We start from the raw sequence: 25,292 nt of genomic DNA, 5'->3' as shown, positions 1-25,292 counted from the left end.
TTTATTAACTGTAAACTAATGGATAAACATCAATTGGTTGTAAAAAAAGTATAATTTGTTAATGGTTATAGGAAAAAATAGATGCATACACAAGTCTTATATTCCAGCCAGTGTACAGTAGATCAGCTGAATATGCAAAATGTAAAACATTTTGACAGGCAAGCATACAATTTAACATGTAAGGAGAAAAATATCTAAATTGTAAATTACAAATTTACTTCGGTTTGAATGATCTTCCCTTTCTCAAAATCTCAGTTTTCCATGAAATGTGTCACCAATTACACAGTTCTTTACAAGAAACGTCTTCGGAAATTATATGGAAGGATAGAAGATACTACTTTAAAAAAATGGTTCAACCAAATTGCGGATAAATAGATCAAAATAAATAAAAGTGACATTGAGTGACTTGAGCACCAGACTGAACAGCATTGTCCTGGGTCCTGGTGTTCACCTGCATTTAACTACATTTCAAATTTAAGGTCAGAAGTTAAACTGCTGGACTATCTTGCTTGCTAAATGATGTCACAAGTTCTCATCACAATGACATTGCACGGTGAAACTGCTCTCATTGAAGCCAGATGGACTAACACAGGGCAACGTACCTGCCAACACAAACTTGCTCTATCCAACTCTGTCTGTTCATTCACCAAACAAGCAACGCAGAGCAATATAACAAAGAAAGAAATAAAAAATCCCTGCCCAAAATGACTTATGATTACATCTGCTTGTATTGCTCCCTTGTATTCTGTTGTGTGCTATTATATGAAAGCAGCAGCGGTGACACATGAACCATCATCATATATTTCCATGTGGTGCCGCCTGTGGCACAACAGCCACCTCATCGTTCTTATTTCCCCACAGAGTTAGAATTCATAAGCCTGCGACCTGACAGACACTCAAACAGATCCATCCCCCACAGCTACAGAGATCATCATTCTCTGATTAAACGCATTCCTGATTCTTACCATTGTCAACTTCTATCTCGATCTTTCCCAGGGTAAATAGTGTAGCTCTAGCTTTTCTTTGGCAGGTTGCATTCCTTGGGGAAATCCAAAGGAGGAAAATCTCCCCGGTAAACAGGAGCAGGTGCTTATCTTAGTTTTCCTTTTTCTTCTTGTCTCTACTTTCTCTTGGGGTCTTCAATGTAACTAGTGGAATTGTCAGACAGCCATATGTCATTGCTACAATTGATCTAAATCACTTTTCCCTATGTACTGTAAGTATTTCTGCCTGTACCCATCCCTCCCCATAAATGTATTTCCACCTCTGCATGGAGACAGACAGGCTTTGCGATATAGTCTGAGGGAAAAATAACTGATGGGAGGCTAGTGTGTGTGTTTGTGAAAGCCAGTGGGCAGCAGGGTATGAACTGGCCTAGTCTCAGTGCCAAGCTCATCGATGGCATTGAACCCCAACCAGGAAGTCTATGTTGGCAGATAGCTCTGTGTGTGTTTCTGCGCATGTGTGTGTGACCTTGTATGGCTGGGAAATCTGGTGTGAAAGGATCTCTGGACTGAGTTCCTAATAGGAATCGAACCAGGAAACTGTATCTGCCATGATGTCTTGCCGAAGGTTAACAGCATGATTCAAGAGCAGAGCTGGACTGGGGTTCCTGGAATCAATTTGAAAGCGGTATTGGAAGAAAAAAAACATACTGTAGTCATGTAAAATAGCGCTTTCGTCCACCTTATTAAACTTCAAATACTACACACTGGGAAGTCTCCCAGCTGTGTTTGAACAAAATGATACCATGGTTGTTTCTTTCTTCTTATCTCTGCAGTGCAACAAACTAAATGATAGTTTATTAAGGAGAGAAGCGTCTGGGAAATCAGTCGGAGACCTCGGGTCTCATTCATAAAACAGTGCGTAGGATCCACCCATAAATGGAAGGGAATCCACCCTAAAAGAATGTACAAATAAGGAAACTAGGCCATAAAAACTTGCATACGCATACCTGTGCACATATTTCATTTATGAATCCTAAATCCACTCGGAAATGTACACACATAGATCAGACTCATCCTGACCTCCACACACCCAGATTCGACCATAAATGCTCAAGGCAAAGCACCTCATGAATGTTGATGCATAGAAATAGGTCTGCTGATTAATAATTATTCACGATGAATCACAGCCACTAACGAGAGGAAGAACAACAAAAGGATTTTTTTTTCTGACACAGAAATCAAGGTGCCTGTGGGTGAGGTGGTCCCTCAACATCCTCCACTCTTAATTCTTCCATTCCCATAGTCCTCACAGTGCCAGTGCATCTATCAGGCAGCATTACGCACCAGTGTCACAGCAGTATTCATATGTTTTGAGCAATCAAGACTGATTGCTTCCAAAATGATATCACCCATCCTAGGATATAATTTGAAAATGGAAATGTATTAATTTATTTAAGATATGTTATTGTGAACTTTTTCCCGCTAAATAGGACTCGTGGAGGAGACGGAATGTAATGATTGTGTGAGGGCTGTCATTGTCTTTATTTCCAGAGGTTAATTTACACCATCCATATATACCGGTGTTGAAGATGTGCTGAGTGATGTGACTGGAGAAGGCAGAGTGAGTGTGACAGTCACCGCGCTGTGACCGTATCCCTATCAAATAAACCATAAAATAATCAATAAAATCTATGGTACTATGTCCTTTCCACAGCACTGAACATTGAGTAAAACTTGATTTGATATTTGAGTTGGTTTATATCTTTTACAATTGAAAGGTGCTTAAGGAATAGGTATGGCTCACTAGCACAAGTACAAACACTTCTGGTTTGAAGGTTTATGATGTGATAAACTGTATCTATGATTACATAAAGATGGCTCTCACACTTTAACTCAATTTCTTTCTTTTTTTAAATCACCAACTCGCCATCTGCGTCGACAATTTCCCATCTCCATAACATGCATGGGTCACATTTTCCGTACAGGTGGGCACATTCTCCCATCAAGTTTCCCAGTGAAATCAGTTGATTGTCTTTTATTCAGTATCATGATGATTATGGTAAGTGGTAAATGGACTGTACTTGTATAGCGCCTTTCTAGTCTTCCACTCAAAGCTACTTGTCATTAGGACTAACCCAATAGGACTAACTAACATTCTACACACATTCATACACCGTAGGCACAGCCACGGGAGCAGTTTTGGGGTTAAGAGTCTTGCCCAGAGATCGACATGGGCTAGCGGAGCCGGGGATCGAACCGCTGATTGAAGGACGACCCTGCTCACCACAGAGCCACAGTCACTGAATAAAATGTGATAGTTACATCCTTATGTGTTCTGTCTCAGGATGCATGATTTGATGTGCTTCTGTTATCAATCAATCTGCAAATTAATCCGAAGTGCAATAACAGGCCAAATTAAATGTTAATTATAAAGGATCTTCAGCTAGAATTTTGGTAAACGCATGGCTAGTGAGATGTTACTGAGGACCTAGCGCATTATGTGGAAGTTAGCTGGTGATTCATTTTCATTTGTTTTAACACAGGATTCGCCAACAATCCTGTATTCATCATTAGCAATTACCTCACGAGGAGTCTCTACTCTTGGCATGTATCTGTAAACACCCCACCACACACACCACTGGACCTGGTCAGATGCCAGGTCATAAATATTAATTATGTATTACCGAAGCAGCTCGATTCAATCTAATCATAACTGATCGGGTAAGCCGGAATCAGTGAACCTCTTCACACTACCCAGGTAATCTTTGCACACCATCAGCGTTGCCTCCAAACACAATCTCGCCTACGATTGTCAGTATGGGCAAATGTGGTGGAAATCAGCCTTGTCCCGCCGCCCCCTCCCAGCCTGTAAGTGCTCTGTTCTTATTAGGAATCTAACCGGGAAACCTCCACTGCCCCGGGGCTTTGTTAAAAGGCAGCTGCAGATGAACCGAGAAGTGAGTGGGTGGGATAAGGTGGAGTGAATTCTAGAGGGGAATGTAATACCACCACCACCTACCGTGTTACTGACTTGAAGGATTAAATGTTCTGAACAGAATTGAATACTTTAATGTCAACGCAAGCATTTATGTACATTTTTTTAAACAGATATTTTCCTTTCCTATTCCAGTCAGAATGACTTCAATTAAGGAACAACCTTGGTGCAATGAAGGACATTACCAGACGTACAAAAGGTATCACAGAAACCTCAATTATATCTAATTAAATCGGCATATGGCATTTCATTTGCTCACTGGCCAGCATCTGTTTGTGTTTTGTACATCCACAGTTACAAGCAATCAATAATTAACTGTGGCTTGGAGTTTTGGGTCTTGTGCAAGTGTGTCATGTCTTTAGAAAAGAGAAGAAGAAAAAAAAAGGGACAAGGACTGCTGGGCAAAGCAGAAATGGTTCTGCAAGCCCATTTGACACAGCAATCATACTGGATGATTTATTCAGTTAATGGGTTCAACCACGGACACTCGCACACACTGAGAGCGAGTTAAACTGTGTTCCTTTCCTTTACAATTCAGATTCAAAGACGCACATAGCCACTGAGCAAAACTAATGGTTTGTACAACGCTGCTGCTCTCTCTTACAAACACCACACAAACGGATCAACAGTCAGTTATGTTTTGTCACTACTCGGTTTATCCTGGCACCCACAGGCACACATGCGCACACACGTACACATGATTGTGCGCCCACACACAGCTAAAAGACTGCAAGACACATTCAAACACACAAACGAAAATCTCACTGTTTGAATTGAACAGATTAGTACACGTCATGTGATCTTTCTCTGTGTACACATGCACAAACCTACTGACAATAGCCTGATTAATGTGTTTAAATGATCGCATAAACTGACAGCTCCTCAAAATAATCCCTTCCGCCCTATTTTTTTATTTCTTTAACCAGGCTGACATGATCACAAACAAAAGCTTTGCATTAGCACAAGCAATGCTGTTCTGATGGTGAGAGAAATCATACCAAACTGTAACTTTGGGCATAGCACAGCGCTCAGGTTTTACACTTTGCTGCTGCAGTCAAAGTGCAAAGTATTTAAACTTGAACTCCATTTACTGCTGACCTTTCAAAGTATGTCTAACCAGATTATGCTGACCAAGATGCAAAAATCACGATTACGTTTAACCCAAAAGTTACAGCCATAAACTGTCAGACACTGCTTAAAGAATATTATCACATGACGGAGAGAACATCTCACATGGTGCAAAAAAAATGGATGGAAAAGATGGACTTTTGGTGAAACAATCAACAGAACATATTCGTAAAATAGAGTTTCTTATAAAACATAATGTAAGTTTTAAATATGTGTTGTGCATTGCACACAAGCAAACCGTGTGTCCTATATTGAAGTCCTTACGGGAATAGGCTATAATTTTATGCAGTTTTAGCAGCAGTATTAGGGGACCTACTTAAGTCGAAGAATGGCGGGAAAAAGAGTGCTGTTAAGGCTGTTAATGCTGTGTCACCTGAGGTCGTACTGCCACTGAAATGAAGAAGAAATGGTCATATGAAAAACCTCTCACCACATCAAGGCGATTGATGACTCCAATGGGATGCCATCAAATAGTTTAAGTTGTTTTGCCATTGTACATGTTCATGTTGGTGTTGGACCTGTCCATAATTCAATACATCGACTACGAACTATATAAATGCCATAACAGTTGTTTCAAATGTGGGTTACTCACATAACGTTACTGTAATTGTGCTTAAACACTATTATACTATCACGATTACTGACATTTACCTAGTTGTATATTTCCTCTGCAGTCTACTGTTTGAATTCTGGTTTTAATAATGCCTGTTAAAACAAATTGCACCCTCATTTCAACCATGACAATGTTAACCTCCACTGAGATTCTAATGGCATTACACAGTAACTAGTTGAAAGAGGGGAGCAGGGCACCCTCCCTCTGTGCTGTGGCAGAGAGCAATCTGTCACAGCACATGTATCATCCTGAATACTGAATAGCTATGGTAATGTTGCTGTCTCTGCATATTTTTCAGGTGTGATTCAAAGAAAATTGTTTGTTCCTGTCCTATCAGGCCTATTTTCTCAGAGAATACATATATCGGCATGCTCTCGATTACCAGCTTTTCATCTCTGCTTTCAACACCACTGCAACCAAAGATGATAAATTACTGTCTAGATTGCTGTCTTTTCCCCAGGTTATTCCTCATCTCTGCAAAAGATTAACTGAATTTGCATACTTTCTCTTACAACTAGACCTGTGTAACCACATTATAGGCTATACATAGGTAGGTAGATAAATACTATTCTGCCTTAACTACTGAGCGTACGGATGTTCTACAGTAGTTCATTTATATTCTCCTGTAAACTAAATTGTTCTAAACTAATTCAATAAACTATACGGTTGTATACAATATTTACAAATACATATACCTGCAGTACCACAAACATACTTTTATGCCAAGTTTTATCTTATATGTCTGCGCTTAACAATGCAGGCTTTGTCTGCATTTACTGTTAGACTTGATTGTACGACCATCATTTTGCTGTTGAAAATTAAGTAACTTAGCATCACCAGCATCAGAATTTGCAACATACATAAGTTTTGATTTAATAGTATAGCGGGAATAGTGAGTCTTATAAAGAAGCACATTAGGAAGAAGTAGGTCAGGTGTCATTTACAAGATTGACGGGTATGTAGACCTTGCTTGTGTCACCTCTGTTCTAAGCGCAGTCCCTATACCTTACGCCTAAGGTCGGATTGTCTGCCACCCATAACTAATAATAATAATATTGGTATCCAGCTTAAAAATATTCATATTTTGTTTCTTTGATAATACACTCCGGGCTTTGTTTTTGCATTCATAACAACAAACTTAGACAGGCAGATAACACATTATTCAAAATAATGTTTGTATACGAAATGTGTTGGTGGTGTGAACGTATTTTGTTTAAAACCTGTTAGATGTCTCTCTCTCTCTCACACACACACACACACACACAAAGACACACACACACACACACACACACACACACACACACACACACACAGCGTCTGTACAGTGTCTGTACAGTGTCTGTACAGCAGAGGCGTTGTCAGTCTGAGGCTGATGAACACCTTGGTGTCTGTGGCCAAATGGCATTAAATAGATGCTAATAGACCCCGTTATCAGCAGCTTTACGTTGTTCGCATGTCTTTATTGTCTCGTCTCAGGCGAGAACAGTGACAGTTTGGTTCAAGGCCCTTGTAACAGCAGCCGACGGACAAGAGGCGCCACACAGCTGACTCCTGTGTATGCGCCCGTATGTTAATGAGTGAGTGTGCCCAGTCTGAGTGGGGCTGACATTTCCGTGCTCACTGCGGATATGTATACCCACGTGCACATCTGTGTCTGTGCATGAGCCTGACATTTTCATTCTGTCTGCATTCAGTTATGTTGACTGATGGGAGGACGCTTTGTTTGTAAATACTGTCCATCAATCAGCCCTTGGGCCCTCAAAATGCGCACGCACGCACACACACACACACACACACACACACACACACACACACACACACACACACACACACATATGAGATGTCATGAAGTCACATCCGGAGCCCTGGGTTCTGACTGTTGATCTAAGCAAAACGTCAAGTGAATATTTATGATAATGTGCCCCGGCTGTTATAAATTATTTAATATGCCAATTATTCCTTCAGTGCAGGCAGTACAGAGTGGGAGAGGGCAAAGGGTTGACAGCAAAGTCCCTGCAGCAGACACGGCCCGTCCCTCCTGCCAGACACACTGCAAAAAATGACACAAAGAATGTCACTAAACTGGACATGGATGGATGCGTGGACCTACGTTAAACTTCAATCAGAAAACAATATTTATGATGCTTAGCACACGCATCTAACATCGCGGTGACATTGGCAATCTTGGACATTTAATAAAATCCTTTTTAGAGCTTGACATTTTTATTCCTGCAGTAGCCATTAGGTATTCACAAGACCCAGGGGACAACATTTGATGTTACAAGGTCTAATTATAAAAATAAGTGCTACATAATTAACCATTCTGTGTTGACTTCCCCTTTGGGACCTTGTGAGCTGAGGGCCTGGTACTGTTGCCCCCTCTGAGGAGGTGAGCTGTCGGCCTTCATCTTCCCCTGGAGAACTGAGTTAGTATTTTTAGGGTTCCACTGAGCGTCCGGATCTGTTAGATTTCCACTCTCGCAGTGTTTTGACAATCTCTCTCTTCCAATTCTTTGCATTATTATTAACATAGGGTCTTTCTTTCTCTGCCTACAACCTGCATATCGTTTTCCCTCCTCCGTCATTACCTTCACTCTCTCTGTTTTTCACATTTTTAAGCCTCCATTTTCCCGATGACGCACATGCACAAGCAGACTTTAGAGTTGTGAGACAACCTTGCAAGAAGATTTGCATTTAAATCATTTGCACTTTTATAGTATATGTAACTCTTTGTTAAGCACCCACACTGACGCGCATAACACCTTCCCATACGACAGTCACATTGTCAGGTGCTGCTGCCCCTGTTGCTTTCTCAGACATCGTTACAATATCCTAACTTCATTGTGTTCTGTAACTTTCAAAATTTGCATTCCATTAAATGGATATTGTATTTAAGTTGTCTTAACATAAGAAGAACTGAGAGATCATTACAAACAACGTCTCACTGCGCATATGTAGTCAAGCACAGTCCAATGGCTCCCCTTACATTTGAGACATTTATTATCTTATATCTGCCACAGGTGCAACTATCCTAAAACTAAAAGACTGTAATTTTAGGATTTTTTTCATCTAAAGAGTTAATAAATCAAACACATTTTATTGTAACATTAAATGAAGCATAGATGGAGTTCAGAAATGTATGTTTGACATTTCCAGACACATTATGTGTCTCCAGCACCACATTTTGCCACGATGACACACACACACACACACACACACACACACACACACACACACACACACACACACACACACACACACACAGAGAAAACAATACCAGCTTCACTATGACGGCTGTAAAATTGAACTCATCCAACAACAGCACGTTTTGGCCAATCAACGTGAATTAGTTCGCTCACATCCCACTGACCACTGGGCTGTCCAGATGTGAACAAAATAAAATCATATTTGCAGCAGTGACCTATTGATCTTCTTTTGTGGCCAGCTCATTGGAAATGAGTGACCGGCTAAAAAGCAAGATGGTACACAGTCTCTTTAGTAGTTGTGAGATGGTTGCTCGTACTGTACAATGTTACCCTTTTACCTGTGTCATTATCATCATTGCTCATCATCTATTTTCTGGCCTATGTTAAGTGTTTTGTCTCTTCCTTCTTACTCTGTTCCTTCCAATTTAAACTATTATCATTTGCATCCTGCTGCCTCTGCTCTGCCTCCCTTCGTCTTCTGTGAATGTTTCCCCTTTTTTTTAAGTAACACATGTTTTACAGATGCATACAAATGGAGGCAGCGAGCTGACCTAAAGGATACATGTGTTCTTGCTTTCGTTCTTTGTTTGCTGTTGCACGGGCACAGGGCAACCTCCAAACAAAATAACTAGATTTCATTACCTTGGAGTTATAATTGAAGCGGCTGCATTGATGAGCATGAACTCCAGCTGTCCCCTCGACTGAACCTATAGACTGAGAGCCAATATAGAGCTAGATCAATTATGAGGAGCAGAGGATGATGAAAACAAAATCTAAATTATAGATCCATGCAGTAGAAGATTCTTGCCTATTTGTTTTGAACTCCACATGCCCTTTTTTAAAATCAATTTAGGTTTTTCTTTATGTTTTTAGCAGAGGATTATTATTGATTAAGTCAGGGTTGATGGAAACTAATGCAACGTTATTCATAGAATCCTTCTTTTGCAAGTTACTTTGTGCCTAGTGTGGATTTTGCATTAATGAGAGTGTTTCAGCTTGTAATTTAAAAATATTTTGAAAAGTATTTTAACATACTGTGGCCTTTGAATTTAGGGAGAGTGGCAATCATTTTGTATACAGTAAATATGAACTTTGCTGGGGAATCTCAAATAGGGAGGAGAGCAGTAACACAATAATGGTGGAAGAATCTGAACATACAATCTATTGTAGCTAACGAGAGGCCGACTATAGACACTCACTCTGGAAACTCTGTTTGACTAACTTTTCCTTTTTTTTCTTTACTTATTCTCCCATTTTTATATTATATTGCCTTTTCTCCTCCTCCTGGCCTGAAGACACTTAATCATGATCCACCTGGCTCCGATCATTCTAGTCCAAAGGGAATCCCCGAACCAATTTTGCCCATTCTCTCATTATAAACTTAAAACTCAGATAAAGTTTCCAATCCTTGATTCATCTCTGAGAATTGCGATGTCCATAGTTACAGTTTTCTTTTCTTCCTAACACGACTTTTGTGATGTTCTCTCAGGGAGAGACACAAGATGAAATTCGGAAAAGTTCCTGAGCGCCTGCAGCAGCAGTAATGAGGATGATCCTGTCCATGTCCCAGTGTGATGGTTAATCATGATATACTGTACACGTTCAAATGTCCATGTTTTAGTTTGTTTAATTACACACACACACACACACACACACACACACACACACACACACACACACACACACACATACACGTACACACACACACAACTACACACACAACATTTTGTTTTATGTTTAATTATATGGGAATCTAGTATTTCTAGCAAGTCGTAAGTTTGCTGAGTTGGCACAGGATAAAAGTACAAAAACCAGGATGTCTGTCTTCCAACAGTAATATTCTATGAATAAGACACAGAGACAGGCCACTGCAACAGCTGCATCATATCTGAGATGCTTGTGCAGATGTTGTTATACTATTTGAAGTGAAATACCAAAGAGTAATCCCCATTATTACTTTTGATAAAACTATTTCCACACCTCTCACTTGTCCACTACACAAGCCAAAATGACATTTTGTCATACAAGTCTGCAGTAGTGGGATCAGTAGAAGAAAACAGAAACGATCACATCCTTGATTACATTCGGCTTAAAGATGGCTACAAAGTTCATGTCTAATAATAATCTTTATGTGTTCCCCTGTAATTTGTATTCATGAGTGCAGCATGGTCACTTTTCTTTTGAGATTGACCACAAACAGGCAAAATACCAATTAACATTATCTTGTATGGAGACTATAATGGGATGGGATTCTGATTTCGCTGGCTGACAAGAGTTGAAGCGATTATAGCCTGCTAGAGGCCTCCCACATGTGTTGGGAGCATGTGGCATTGCAGACTTTGTAGAGAAACATTTGGTCTTTTTGTCACAGTGTGTTCCGGACATGGTTAGGAACTCAAATCTGAGCTGAAGCCTGAGAGTATCTAGTTCTGTGACATCATGATGGCATTTCTGTTTACAAATGATGTACTCCCTTTGCTTAACAGACTGTGATTTCCTGTGTGCAGTGGAGCGTTTTGCTGCTGAATTTCCGACGGTATCAGCTTTGCTTCCCTCACAGAAAAGGGTCATCTGCCAGTTAGATGAAGCAGCTGCATGAATTCAGCAGCAATAGTGGACCGTGGCGTCAGAGAGCACAGCCACGATGCATAAAATCATATTCCCCAATCAAGTTTTTATTTTGACCTTCACCTTTGTCCGAGAGCTTTAGGTAGTGACCAAAGGAATAGGATTATGTATTCACGCAGCCAGAATGAGGTTTCTCCACACGCTGACTGGGCTCGGTATGCGTGACACAGTGAGGAGCCAGGCAGTCCAGAGGGCCTCGCATGTAAGCTCCCACTCCTCTGTACTCGGAGGAGCCAGCTGACGTTGTTCGGCACCTGGCAGGGATGCCAACTCCTCATGTGTGTCTCTTTTAATGTATACCAAGCACGGTTGACTGAGAGGACAGCCCAGGGCAGACCCGGGACTGGCGAGGCTTAGTGGGCTTCCACCTGGCATGAGAGCTCAATGGGATCCAAACTGCAATAACTGCAAACACAATCTGGAAGAAAATATGGTTCTTTTACTACTTAATTGAGGTGCTTTTGCCGCTGCTTGTTGCTTGCTTAAATAAAGGTGAAAAATAATGAACTGCCTGATTACAGGACCTGATGCCCATATTTGGCTATTGAAATAAACTCTGACTACCGGTAGTTTTCATGGTATGTATGAATTCTGACTGCCCACAGAGGGATTTATTTCTACTTGATCATTCAATCCAATATTTTTAGAAACCTGGCCATATATACTGCTCTCCAGCTTTGAATTTGAATGAAATTGATGCAGAAAAAAAAATCCTGTTGTCAGGCATTATGTTTTATACTAGTAGAAAATAAATTTATTATGACAAGTGAGCATACATGGTCCAAAAAAGTATTGCCAAGGAAAGCTGATTATTTATTCTTTTTCATTGTGTTCAATGGCTGGATAATACAAAGGTAACTTCCAGGGAACTCTCTTATCACAGCTAAGCTGCTATACATATATAAGCAGGGTTATTTTTCCATTAAACATGAACAGTTCTGCCAAAAGAAGTTTTTGCTTTGATTAATATATTTTTCTCAGACTGATAATATAACCGATCATACTACAATACCTCAGTTCCATTATAACTCTTTGTGTGAACATGAATGCTCCTTTTGTCTGCACCTTTTCTTTCACAAGGTCACAGTGGCTTTATTTGACGGCTGAGCAAATTGCATATGGAATCCCACAGTAATCCCACACCTTATAATTCCAGATGTATATACCAAAGAGTAAGTACTTGATAGCGACAGTAAATTACTTAATAATACACAGTTAGTACGAGACATCTGTATAATTCCCTCTTCTCTAGGAAGAAGAACACAGGTACAGTATGTCTTGAATAAAGTATGATTTGATCAGGGAAATGACATCTTTCTGTGGGGACATCTTGCTGCTCAACATGGAACAGACCTTAAGGGGCATGTTGCTCGTGGCATGCACAATGCAAAGTGAATGAGGAATGAAAGGAAAGTGGTTGCGTAAGTGTGGACTGGAACTGTCTTTCTTGTGGCAGTTGGAGTTGACTGACGTACATGTAATAAGCCCAATGGAAGCACAGGAACAGGCTACAAATGGCACTTGTGAGTGCAGCTTAAGTAGGTCAGTTTATTTAACGGTGCTCCCCACCTGAAGTTACATTAAATCTCCAAAAGCTGCCTGTGGCATGCTCTAATAAACGACTGTGATTTTACACTTGTGCTGTCGCAGTGTTTTCTGCTTCAACAGAGCTCAGCTTCACTTATAAGACTGCTTTGAAAGATCAATATTAATATCTGGTAGACACATGATTCAATACTAACAGATGCATGACCATTACTCTCATTGAGTCAGAGAGCAGAGGGGACCCTATATGAGATAAAGTCAGCGGTAATCCCCAGTATTATTATTGTCTATACAGTAAATATAATCCGAGACTTAACATTCAGCTTAAACACTTTATATATTGGTTAACCGGAGCCCTTTGATAGCAGATGTCCTATACGAGATAACTATTAAGTAATCTGTTATAATAATATAGAAATATTATAGGATTTACTTATGGCTTAACCTTGTGATTGAAAAGAAACAAAGTCCTTTATGAGAAAACACAAAAGTAATTTTCAGATTTAATACTCTGGAATAACCTTTGGAAGTATATTATCACACATTACACATAAATAAATACCCATGAGGAGTTATTGTGATGAAATACTCCTTTGCTTCATTCATATAAATATGAATTGTCGTTGACTTACGTCTGCAAAATAGTTACATGTGTTTTGATACCTATTTCATTCATCTATTCACATGCGGTTTCAGTTCAGATTTCCTCTTACTCTGCTTTTGTGTGCAGTTTCACATGCATTACATTTTACTGTATTTTAATCTACCCAATTGGTCCTATATGGCTGTAATGGTGAGACATTGTATTGATTTCTTGCCTCTCCACATGCATACAGAGATCAAAGTTCATGGTCAGCTAATAATATAATACAGGGGATTTGAATAGGGGCTGTATTCACATTAGGACTGTGGGATGAAGAAGAACATAAACTGTACTTCTCAGTGAAAAGAATATAGAATATAGAAGAGGATAGCTGTTGCAATGTGAGTAATGTCCTCTGCTGCTGCAGCTGCTATGCAGTAAAGATCGTTGACTTAATACTGGGACCCACCCCCACATTTGAGTGACCTTTGGAGGACCTTGATGGGATAACCACATGATATTTATTTATTCATCTTTTGAGTTAATACAGTACTTTAGTAATGGCCTGTGCTGTAACCTCACACTATGACTGTTGACACCACGTGTGTTTTGATCCTGTCAGAAAACAGTTTTTTAAAACTCAATACCACTGCAACATCTTCTACTGTTGAGGCAAACTTGATTTCTATGAAAATAAATGAAATAATTAACTTAATTGTTTGTCAACAAGATACATGATACATAATAACAAATGGAAAGACAACAAATGTCTATGTCAGTGAATTACACAATATCTATTTTGTCTCTTTTTGTCACATCAGGTGCAACCTAGATGGTTTTTCTCTCAATATGCAAATCAAGATTGATGGGACATTGCTACAAGAGCTATTTGAGCCAATCAAAAATCTGAAAAGACCCATAAGCATTTTAAATGCGACCCATGGTTTGCATATTTAAGATAAAATAAATGAGGCCACAGCCACAAAGGAAAATCCTGACAGGGAAAGTGATTTGATTACTTTGGAATTAAATCACACTTGATTCTACTTATCAGTGTCCTGCAGCATGTCTATGTACATTTGACCTTTTTTATTTATCAATCTATTTGAACATTTTACTCATCTCCCCTTTTTTTCTATTTAAATGTTTTGGTAATGTCACAGATCAGGATTAAAACCAACAAGTACATTTCATTTACCATAAAAGATTATGATTAACAATGAATGCCCAGTGAAAACGCCGAAGCAAAAGTTTAACAACACAAGCCACATCTGCGTGACAGCAGGGACTTTAACAAAATAGTTGTAGATTCAGCAGCCATAGATGAACGCTCTTCCAATACACTCAAACTGCTTTTAGATATAACGACTCGATAAATGCAACGTATCAAATGATAATTATTTCCCTAACACCAAGCTGTACCTCTCTTAATAAAAGTGTCCCTCTAAAGCAGCACAATGAGCCATTCTGAGGATGTCTTTATCAGAGTTAAATACCCGTAAAGCTGCCGTTGTTTCAGAAGACGTGTCTTTATGAACTCAGGAAGTTATTGACCCCATAACTCTAATCGCTGTATTTTCCTCCCCCCTTGTGCTGCTTCCCATTCCAACAGGACGAGATAATCTGGGCAGAGATTATTGTGAGATTAGTTGTGTCTACTGTATATTGTGTGTGTGTGTGTGTGTGTGTGTGTGTGTGTGTGTGTGTGTGTGTGTGTGTGTGTGTGTGTGTGTGTGTGTGTGTGCTCTGTTGAGGGCAGCTAGATTATAGCTAGAACTGATGCAAAGGATGCACTGAAGGAGGACGAAGGGACAGGTGGGCTGATTCACAATTCACATCAAACACAGAGTCAGCCTGAAAGAGACAGCAATAAAGGTATAGACAGGACGCCACAAGACAGACAGTGACATGTGGCTCTGCCTGAATAAGGCTGAGAGGTTGTCAAGTTGACTACCATTTAAACATAAATGAATGTTTTTATAGAAAGTAAAAACCATACAGGAATTATGTTGCATATTTTTTTAAGATTTGTATTTTTCGGTACGAAACAGCAGTGTACAATGCTACGCCTGTGTCAGCTGTCCTGAATCAGCACCATCCACACAAGAATATAAGGCACCTTTTAAATATTGAAGGTCAAGCAGCTGAAATAGGAGAGGTGCATTTAAAATGCTATCCAAGCCAATATTGACCTCATTAAGCTGTCAAGGTATCCGCCACAATGGGACTGATCCACATTACATGAAGTTTCTTTGTCAATGTCATAATAAATGGTTCACTGTTTCTGCTATCAGTTGCATTCATTCAGTCACTAAAAGTTGCAACTGTTTATTTTTTGTATTTTGTATTCTTCCTTTGTAATACCCCAGCCAACAGCAATCTCTGGCCTAATGTAATCGTACATACAATTATGCTAATAAGTTCCACTCAATAAAGTTGAAAGACTTTATATTTTGCCAAAAGAGAGCACTGGTCTTAGAAGAGATTTAGTGTTGGAATCAGTAACCAGGAAAGAAAAAGTTAGATCCATGCACTCCTACTTCACAGGGAAGTGAATTCTCTCTTCTCTCTGTCTTTGATATACCAGAACAGTTTGGCTTGAATAATCCTGGTCCCTAGTTGAAAAGAAGCTGATTGTTGAGTAATTGCCTTCACCTACATTTTTTAAAACTCTTGAACGAGACAGTATTCCAGAATTTCTGACAGAGATGAAGAAATACTTTTGTTTCTCAACGAAATTTGCAGTCACTTGAAAATAGGTGATAATAAGTACACATCTGAGCATGGGGGCATATTGTAGCATTGGCCCATACGTACACAAATAAACTCGCACACACATCCCTTTGCTATCTGGACTGTCCTCCCCTTAGAAATAGTAATGTGTTTAATACACATTGATAGACATTACGCAGGTTTCTGTCGCCATTTAATTATCCAAACAGCTTCTTCTAGTGGGTGCACTGGAGCCGACCCCAGCTGACATTGGGGGAAGGCAGGGCACATATAGAGACAGACGACCATTTACACTCACATTTACACCTACGGGCAATTTTAAAGTCTCCAATTAACCTGAGCTGCATGTAGAACCCAGAGGGAACCCACGCTGCCACGGGGAGAACGTTCAAATTCCACACAAGGACCGCCTAGGATCGGGGATCAAACCAGGTCCCCTCTTGCGGAGAGGTGACGGTGGTAGCCACTATACCCCCGTGCAGCCCGGTTCCTGTAGCTCTAAGTAAATAACGTGCATGGTCTCACACACACACACACACACACACACACACACACACACACACACACACACACACACACACACACACACACTGACAGTCATAACCAAGCAGGGGGAAATGCCAGTCTCTTTGTCGAGCAGAAGAGCCTGACCAAATCAATTAGCAGGCAGGGAGAATGGAGAATACTGGATTCAATTAAACTGACAGCTTTCCCCATAGGCACACCACTCACTGGGCCATTATTCAACCAAACTGTGCATTTGTGTGTATGAAAAAGAGAGAGAGGGAATGGGAAAGACAGACAGGCTAAGAAGAAGTGTGTGTGTGTGTGTGTGTGTGTGTGTGTGTGTGTGTGTGTGTGTGTGTTTGTGTGTTTGTGTGTGTGTGTGTGTGTGTGTGTGTGTGTGTGTGTGTGTGTGTGTGTGTGTGTGTGTGTGTGTGTGTGTGTTGGAGCGAGTGTCTGTGTGTGTGTGTTTTTCTTGAGGATGAACTCATTTCTATCCATCCGCCCCGAGGTCAGCTTGCTCTGTTAGGGATTTAGACCCACATAAACACTGTCACAACCTTATCCCTCCTTCAGCCATCCTCAGTAAGCGACCTATAGTCCCTAATACAAAGAGCAGCTCTTGTACAATACATACAAAATTCATAGGCGCATAAGTAGGAAAACTGCTTTCTGACACTGTCCTACAAGAGAGCAGAATGTTCTATCAGTCTTAATTATAGCCATATGTGCGGCAGTGATGTTGTTCGGGTTTCAGAGCAGCATTTACAGAGCCATAGTAAGGGAGTCCAGGGGCATTCAGCCTAGGAGAAAAACATATATAACATTTCAAAATCAATAAGGTGAATACATCTGCCAACATGCATAATGTATGTAAAAAAGACACAGCACAATAGCTGAGTCTAGGTGGGTGTGTGTGGAGGTTGTGCTTGATTGCTGGTGTTATTATTGTACCATGAGCACTTTGTTCTATCCATCTGCAATTTGGGTCAACTTAGCGATTTTTGTAGTTGGTTATTTAAAATAATGTATTCGTAATGTAAGAGTGTTGTGGTTGCTGTTTATGTTGTTTTTTGTCCGTCAATTTTCATAAGCACTCAGTTTAGTTCTGAAAAGACACAGAAGTAAATTATCAGCAGTCCGAACAGACCTGCAGAGGATTATAGAGTGCAGACTGGCTTATCTGTCACTCTGCCTGCACTGAATAATGAACAGAACCTCTACTGTTATCGCTCTTCATCTCTGTCCTTGTCTCATCTGTCACTCCACGAATAAACAGAGAGAAATGCTATTTAAAGCAAAGTGTTCGTACACTGAATGGGACAATGAACCTGACCAAATCCCTTTTTACTATGTATAACTATTAGGGAGTGACTGGAGTCACAGGAGGCATCTTGTTTACAATACTCGGATATTATGTTGACTGCAGTAAAACAAAATGTCGTTTTTTGGAATAATTTGATATGCATATAAAACAATGGAAAGTTTAGCTTCAATAAACATACATTATTCGAAAGCAAATAACACACTCTGCTGTATACACATGACACCCAGCAATATGCAGAGCGCTGTCGCAAAATGTTTCGATAACTGCAGTCAGGAAACTCCTGAAAATAACTTCCAGTTTATCCTTTTTTACTTCCATTTTCCTTTTTGTCTGTAAACTGGGAGTAAGCCATGTGTCACAGTCACACTTAGTTATCACTTAGTTCCACTAGTATAGTGAATGGGGGTTTCTGTATGCACATTTTTTTGTGTGGAGAGTGTGCAGAGGGAGAAAAAGATCTCCAAACTGCAGTTGGTGTTCCTCTGATTAAAGATCAAAAAGCTCAGCGTAAACAACAACCTTGCCTTTCCTCGGGATACAGTAAGGTATTGTTTGATGCACCATTAAAAATGGTGAGAAAAGATTCCAACAACGTTGGGCTGAAATTATTTCTTGTTTAAATTACTTAATGTCATGATGCTAATTCTTTTCATCTGGGCTTCTGTAGAATATGCGATTACTAAAATAATCGATTGCTGCAGTCTAGAGCAGCGACAAGCATGCTTCCTCACTAGGAAAATAATTAAAGCAAAAATAATAATCAGGGCTCCAATTTGTGAGAACAATCACAGTTTTCTAAGAGCATGTGTACAAATGCTGTTATTCTTCGCATGATTCCCAAAACACAGCAAGTGGAGTCACATGGCTCTTCAGAGCTTCTCAACAGCACTGTCCATGGTGCTGAAGAGAATGATTCATTTAATTTGGCCTGATGTCCTGTAACTGTTTAAAAGCAGAACACATACACTAAAATATAGAAAACATACAATATCATACAATCAACACCATTTCCATATTATCATAACAGATCACTGCTATTTGTCGCCCTAACAAGCCAATTGTCTACACAACAGTGTTGGCTATTGCGATTGCTTTTATCTTCCAGCAAGTTAGTGTTCTGCTAAATACTGTACTTTCGGATCCTTGTTAAATTATAGCTTTTTTTTCTTGATAATTTAATCAAAGTTTCCAAACAACTAACTATTGGATATTCTGTATATATCACAAATGCTACATTCGGTATCAAAGATTGATCTAGAGACGTGCATTAAAAGCTGTCCTGCTGCGCTCCCCTTTGGTCCTCCAGTGAGTCACCAATGCAAATGCTTTGTAACCTTATGGTGGACTGTCGTGTTTTTTTAGATTAGAAAGTGTATATAGCCACATTACTTTCTTTCATTGATTATGTACATTTATACTTACAAGGTGTTGAACATCTGTTTCCTGTCAGGGTCTCAAGTGTACTTTGTGATCATGCTGCTTTAGATACTTCACACATTCATGAATAAGGCATTCGGTAAAGGGCCATTAAGAACTCAAACACAAACAGTTATAGCAATGAGAACATTTGCATGGAAATTGTAAGAAAGGGAGAACAATACGGCTTCCTCCTTATGGCAAGACATATTCTGAGCTACTTTCCACACAGGTTATTTGTCTTTCTGGCTATTTGCATGGAGCTATAACTCTGGCCATTTTGCTTGCTTCTCTGGTTTCTAAGTAAAACATCTGCTTGTCCAGAGGTATATTATATTTCTTTTTAATCATCCTCTCGTCAATTCCTGCTGTCTTGTTCCATACAAGCCTGTTATGGCTTATGATTGTTGGAATTACAGGGGATGGAAAACAATACCAGTGATGTTATATTGTGATAAGATATCGAGACAACATGGTGTGATGCGATGTATCTGATATATTGCAAAAATGGTATTGCTACACTCAATTTGAGGCAATCTTCTATGTGTTTCCTCTGTCTAACGTTTTCTACCTGTCTGTCTCCCTCCACATGTCCAATTCACTTTGCAGGCTCTTTTTTCACACTGTCACAAGCAGCAGTAGAATATGTTGCTATTTTTGTGACCTTGAAACGTACAAGATTGAAGAACAAAATGGGAGTTGCATGCAAATAAGGTAACATGCGGCAAGGTGCTAGTGTTTTTTTTGTGAAGCAATTGCAAGGACCAAGTCTCTCATCTTTCATAGTTTGGTGATTTTGCTTGCTGGCGTGAAAGGAGTATATGCTAGGAATGTGCAACAGCGACACAACAATGCTAAATAATGTGAATAAATCAGTGAGTAATAACAGTAATCTATATTTTAAAAAACAGTCAAATAGGCTCTCTGTACTCACTGTGAATATGTTTTTGCATGTATCTCTCAACCAGTTCACAGCTAAACCATCTAAACCAAGTAGCATCAAGTCTGCTTCTCTTCCTGTCTGTCTCTGCTTGTTTGTCAGTAATGTTGGCACACACACACACACACACACACACACACACACACACACACACACACACACACACACACACACACAAAAACACTTAAGCAGTTAGCACCTAAACCAGCTGTGATAGGTTAGATTTTCAAGAGCAACACCCAGCTTTCCTCCCATTTATCAAAACTATCGATCCATAAACCGCACATGGTCCATCAACCACACAGAGGGCGAGAGAAGGGGGCGCAAGAGAGAAACAGATACAAAGGCAGCGAGACCGAGTGAGGAGATTACATTCATTTAAAGTGCAGAGTTGACAGTAGGAACCATGTACTAAATTTAGCACATCCATCAGAGATTCAATACAGAAAGGAAGAGAAGGAATGAGACAAATGGAAGAAAAGTGTAGAAGGGGAAATGAGGGAACATAAATGTAGAAGACAGAGAAGAGAGAGAAATGAAATATTATGAAATGAGCGGTGTTGACACTAGGGAGCTTGTATTTAGTTCAGCTGGCGGATTAAAGCCTAATTTTACATCCATCTAAATGGGCCATAAGGGGAGAGGGTGCGGCCGAGGCTGATGCTTGTTAATGGCTTAAGAGTCTTGTAAGGGCTGGGATAGACGTTGAGTTCAATGACAAGTTGTACTTGATAGATGCTGGAGGTTTTAGGGGCTCAAGAAAAACAAGTTTTCAGTTCAATACTGTCAAGCAGAAGATCCAGGCCTGCTAAACCCTTCAGTTTTAATGTGGTGCTGGTGCTAAATGAAAACCACTTAACTCCCAATTTTGATCATGTTTTACATTCTCGCTTTAATTGAATGCATCGTCTCTCATTCTCAACAAATCCCACTTATTTTTGTTTTTGTCTGCCACTTCTAGTCTATGGTACCAGACAGTATAAATATGGAATATATATGAATATTTCTAACAGAGCTTTCTAATAGCTTTTTAAAAATAAAATACATCTGCCATGGTAGCATGATACCCTGTATTTGGCAGATGGCAGGTGCAAATATCATTACATGCCTGTATGTATGCATGAGATAAAAAAAACAAGTACAAATCAAAGAAACCAGAGATACAAATAATGTGTGCATAGAGAGAATAGATGGGGAGTTAAAGATGAGAAACAAAGAGAATGGAGTAAAAAATAAAGAACGGAGAGACTTCGTTTTCCAGCTGGTTTAATATTTCAAACAGTAAAAGAAAAAAACACATTCATGTTTCTGTTCTGTGCTGAAGGGAGCTGGCTTGGTTACATGTTTACACCGTCACACATACAGTCTTTGCAAATGATCTACTTGGCTTATGCAAATGCAGTGTCAGCAAATGCAATAACACTATTAAACCGAACTGCATCAAAAGAGACCACACAAAGCCCTCCGTACACAGCCATGTTCAAAACAACACACTCTCACAGCCAAACACCTGCCTTTACATAATTAATAAATATTTCACTCAACATTATGCACTCTCATACATAAAAGAGGCACCCAGGCATGCATGTACACAAACCATGAGCTAGATCAGCCATTATTAGGCTGTTTACTGGTCTGTGTGTGCATCAGGCGCTGACATAGACATGAACACACATTCACAAATAAAAATTGGGATCACAGGAAGTGGAGCAATGAGTTAGTTGGTTATGATTATTCTCCTCTACAGACAAATGCCTCTCTCTCACTCACTCTCTCTCTCTATCCCACTCTCACCTCTTCTTTGTCTTTGTTCTTTCCATCTCATTGTTTATAAACCTCATAATAAGCACTCACACTTGTTCCATGTGTGCCAGGTTTCGATCCAAATATATCACACAATTTAAAAAGATTTCTTGAAAATATGAATGAATGCTTGTTTTCGTCCACTACCAGTATGCGATTATTTAGATTTGGTTCATCGAGATAAGCACAAGGTAGCCCTAATTCTCTGATGGGAAAATCTTTATACAATTGCAAAAGAACAACAAGATGATGTAATTAAAAGAGCACCGGTCAAAGGTGCAAAAACAATATAGAAAACTAGATGTAAATATAACATTTGTTTATTTCATGTTTATTTCATTGTGTCTCTCCAGTGAATCAGAAGCTTCGGTGGACTTTGAAGTGACAAAGCTCCATAATATATTTGCTAATTCAGTTTCCATTGCACTTGCTTTTATCAATACACTGACTCTTCCACCTCAACTAAAACTTTTTGGGGTTATTGCAATATTTCCTTTGGTGTTCCCACTTTGTTTGTTTATGCGCAAATTGAAGATATGCATAAAAACAGGTGGACGGAAATTAAGTTTTGGTCTTGCTGTGTTGTCGTGTGGGTGATTATTTAAGAGCTGGTCATTATAGACAAAACAAAAGAGAGAGTGTAGCAAAGGAAAGAGGAAGGAAGAACAAAAAGACAGACTTAAAGTACAGTGAGAGCAGAATACTAGCCTCAGTATTTAATGGCAGATGCCACACATGAGCGTCAAACACATTCAGTACACATCCCAGGGGAGTATAACAGACTCAAATGGGCCAATTAAAAGAGACCGCTACTGAGACATCGGCCTATTAGCAGTGACGGGACGCGGTTTTCAACAATTAACAGTGATTGCTCAGTGCCCATGTGAGGCCATTAACTCAGGACACGAGAGACACGTAAAATGCTTAGGTTTGAATAAACACAATCAAAATCAACTTGCCTCTGACATGAAGATTGCCTGACCTTTCAGCACTTCATGCCCACTGGCACTTTTATGCAGCAGCAATATACAAAGATCTACATTTTAACACAGAGCCCTCAAATTATAAGGGCCTCTATTTATCAACAACTGTGAAGCTTCTCTTTATTGAAAGGCAAGCTGTAAAATACAGCCTGCCTTTCAATAAAGATAAGCTAAAATATTTATTGAGCCATCCTTTGCCAATTTCATAGCTTGCAATGTTCACAATATACATATTATCTTTTTCTAAACAGGTTCAACAGGTTGTGCAAAGCACAGCAGGATGTCAGTTCTCATATGCTCCAGTATTTTTTTAGAGGGGCCTAAAGAAACTGAAGATATCTTATAACATAATGTGTAACAGCTCTTGGTATGCTTCGTATTAAATGTTAATTTCCAAAATACAAGATAATTTGCTTGATAATTTGCTTAATAATTTTGTGGTTTAAAAAGCATTGCTATCCTGTCCTCTCGTGTCCAACACTTTTCCATTATTTTTGGAGATTTTCTACATAACTCTTTATGAAGTAATCGGAACAAATGTCCATTCAACAAATAGTCTCCTCCTCTCCCCATGTGCTGCTGCAGATAATTTAATTTTGTTGCGTTTCTTTCTTTTTTCCGGTTCCGACAATAGCTTACCAGTATTTGCTGTAATTGGTCTAAAAGTCTGAATCATCTAAAAAAAAACGTTTTCACACTAAAAAGATACCAAACCAAGGTTCAATTGATCCAGACCAAGTCCACCTCTTTTTGTCGGACCAAGGAAAACACATGTCATTTTGGTTAGAATCAAACTGAAAAGTGAATTTACGGAATAAAGTAAAGTGGCAAAAGACCTTATGAGCATGCTAGTCGCATGCTAGAGGCTGCACCTCAGTACAGCAGTACTTTGAGCTAAACGCTAAAATCAGCATGCTAACATGCTCATGGTGACAATGCTGATGTATAGCAGGTATGACGGATGCGCGTCAGTTTTATTATGATGGCAGCCAATTAAAAGAGAACACAATGTTTTGTTCATACCGAGGGGTACAAATGTCTGTACCAAATCTCATGGCAATCAATACAATATGTGTTGAGATATTTCACTAAAAACTGCAAAAGTTAACCTTAACGGGTTACTGCAGACACAAGGTCTTGGGATCACATCGATGTCTGTACAAAAATGTATGTCAATCAATCTCTGAGTTAAGATATTTCAGTCCGGACCAAGATGGTGGACTGACAGACCGACATTGCCATGCCACAGTCAGATATGCCAACCCGAGGGCGCTGATTCCACAGTGACGATAGAGGTCACTTCCTAATGTATTAATCACGACTGATTTTAATTTCATTTAGTAACCCTGTAAGAATGCATCAGGTTTTAATATGATGGCTGATAAGGCAAGCTGTCAATATGTAGTTAATTGCATGCACTTTTATGTTGTCAATCTGATATTCTGCAAATAAAAGATGAACTTCCTTTGTTTCTGTCGACATTATCTGTGGCTGGGTTTTCCATAATTTGGACAGCTAGCTCTGTTCATGACTTGGCATTATGCTTTCTTAAGTTATTCATAAAAAAAAAAAAAAAAGCAAAAATACACAATACGAACATAATTTCAGCCACAAAAGAGTTGTTAGAACCCCAGATAGCACATTGTCTGGGCATCATTCCAAACTCAGTAAGCCAGTTCTGTGATAGCGCTGGTCACCAGTAGACCACCATTGCCCCTTTGTTTACAAGTACTGACACTAATCCTGGGGGAAACCACATATCCCCACATATCCATAGCACAAAGGCACAAGACAATGGCACCAGATACCACTGGTAGTCAAGGGCTAAGGAAGAAGTGAACACTCAGCAACTGTTTGGCTCAATCTCAATCTACAGAATCACAGACTTTGAGGCGCGCTCCCACAAAGTCTGTGAGGATTTAGTTCTGTCCCACTGTCAAA

The 25,292-nt window shown here is 39.6% G+C and overlaps 1 protein-coding gene across 1 annotated transcript in view; it reads right to left on the bottom strand.

Annotated features, from left to right (window-relative positions):
* LOC306742952 (leucine-rich repeat and fibronectin type III domain-containing protein 1-like protein) overlaps positions 1-25,292 on the bottom strand; it is a gene marked incomplete at both ends in the record, with an annotated part of 48,963 nt that overhangs the window by 5,509 nt on the left and 18,162 nt on the right. The window lies entirely within an intron of this gene.

This window comes from Taurulus bubalis (genome assembly GCF_910589615.1).
Source record: "Taurulus bubalis genome assembly, chromosome: 10".
Lineage (NCBI taxonomy): Eukaryota > Metazoa > Chordata > Actinopteri > Perciformes > Cottidae > Taurulus > Taurulus bubalis.
Note: the sequence above shows the minus strand (reverse complement) of the source record. Positions and strands in the feature narration are given on the sequence as shown.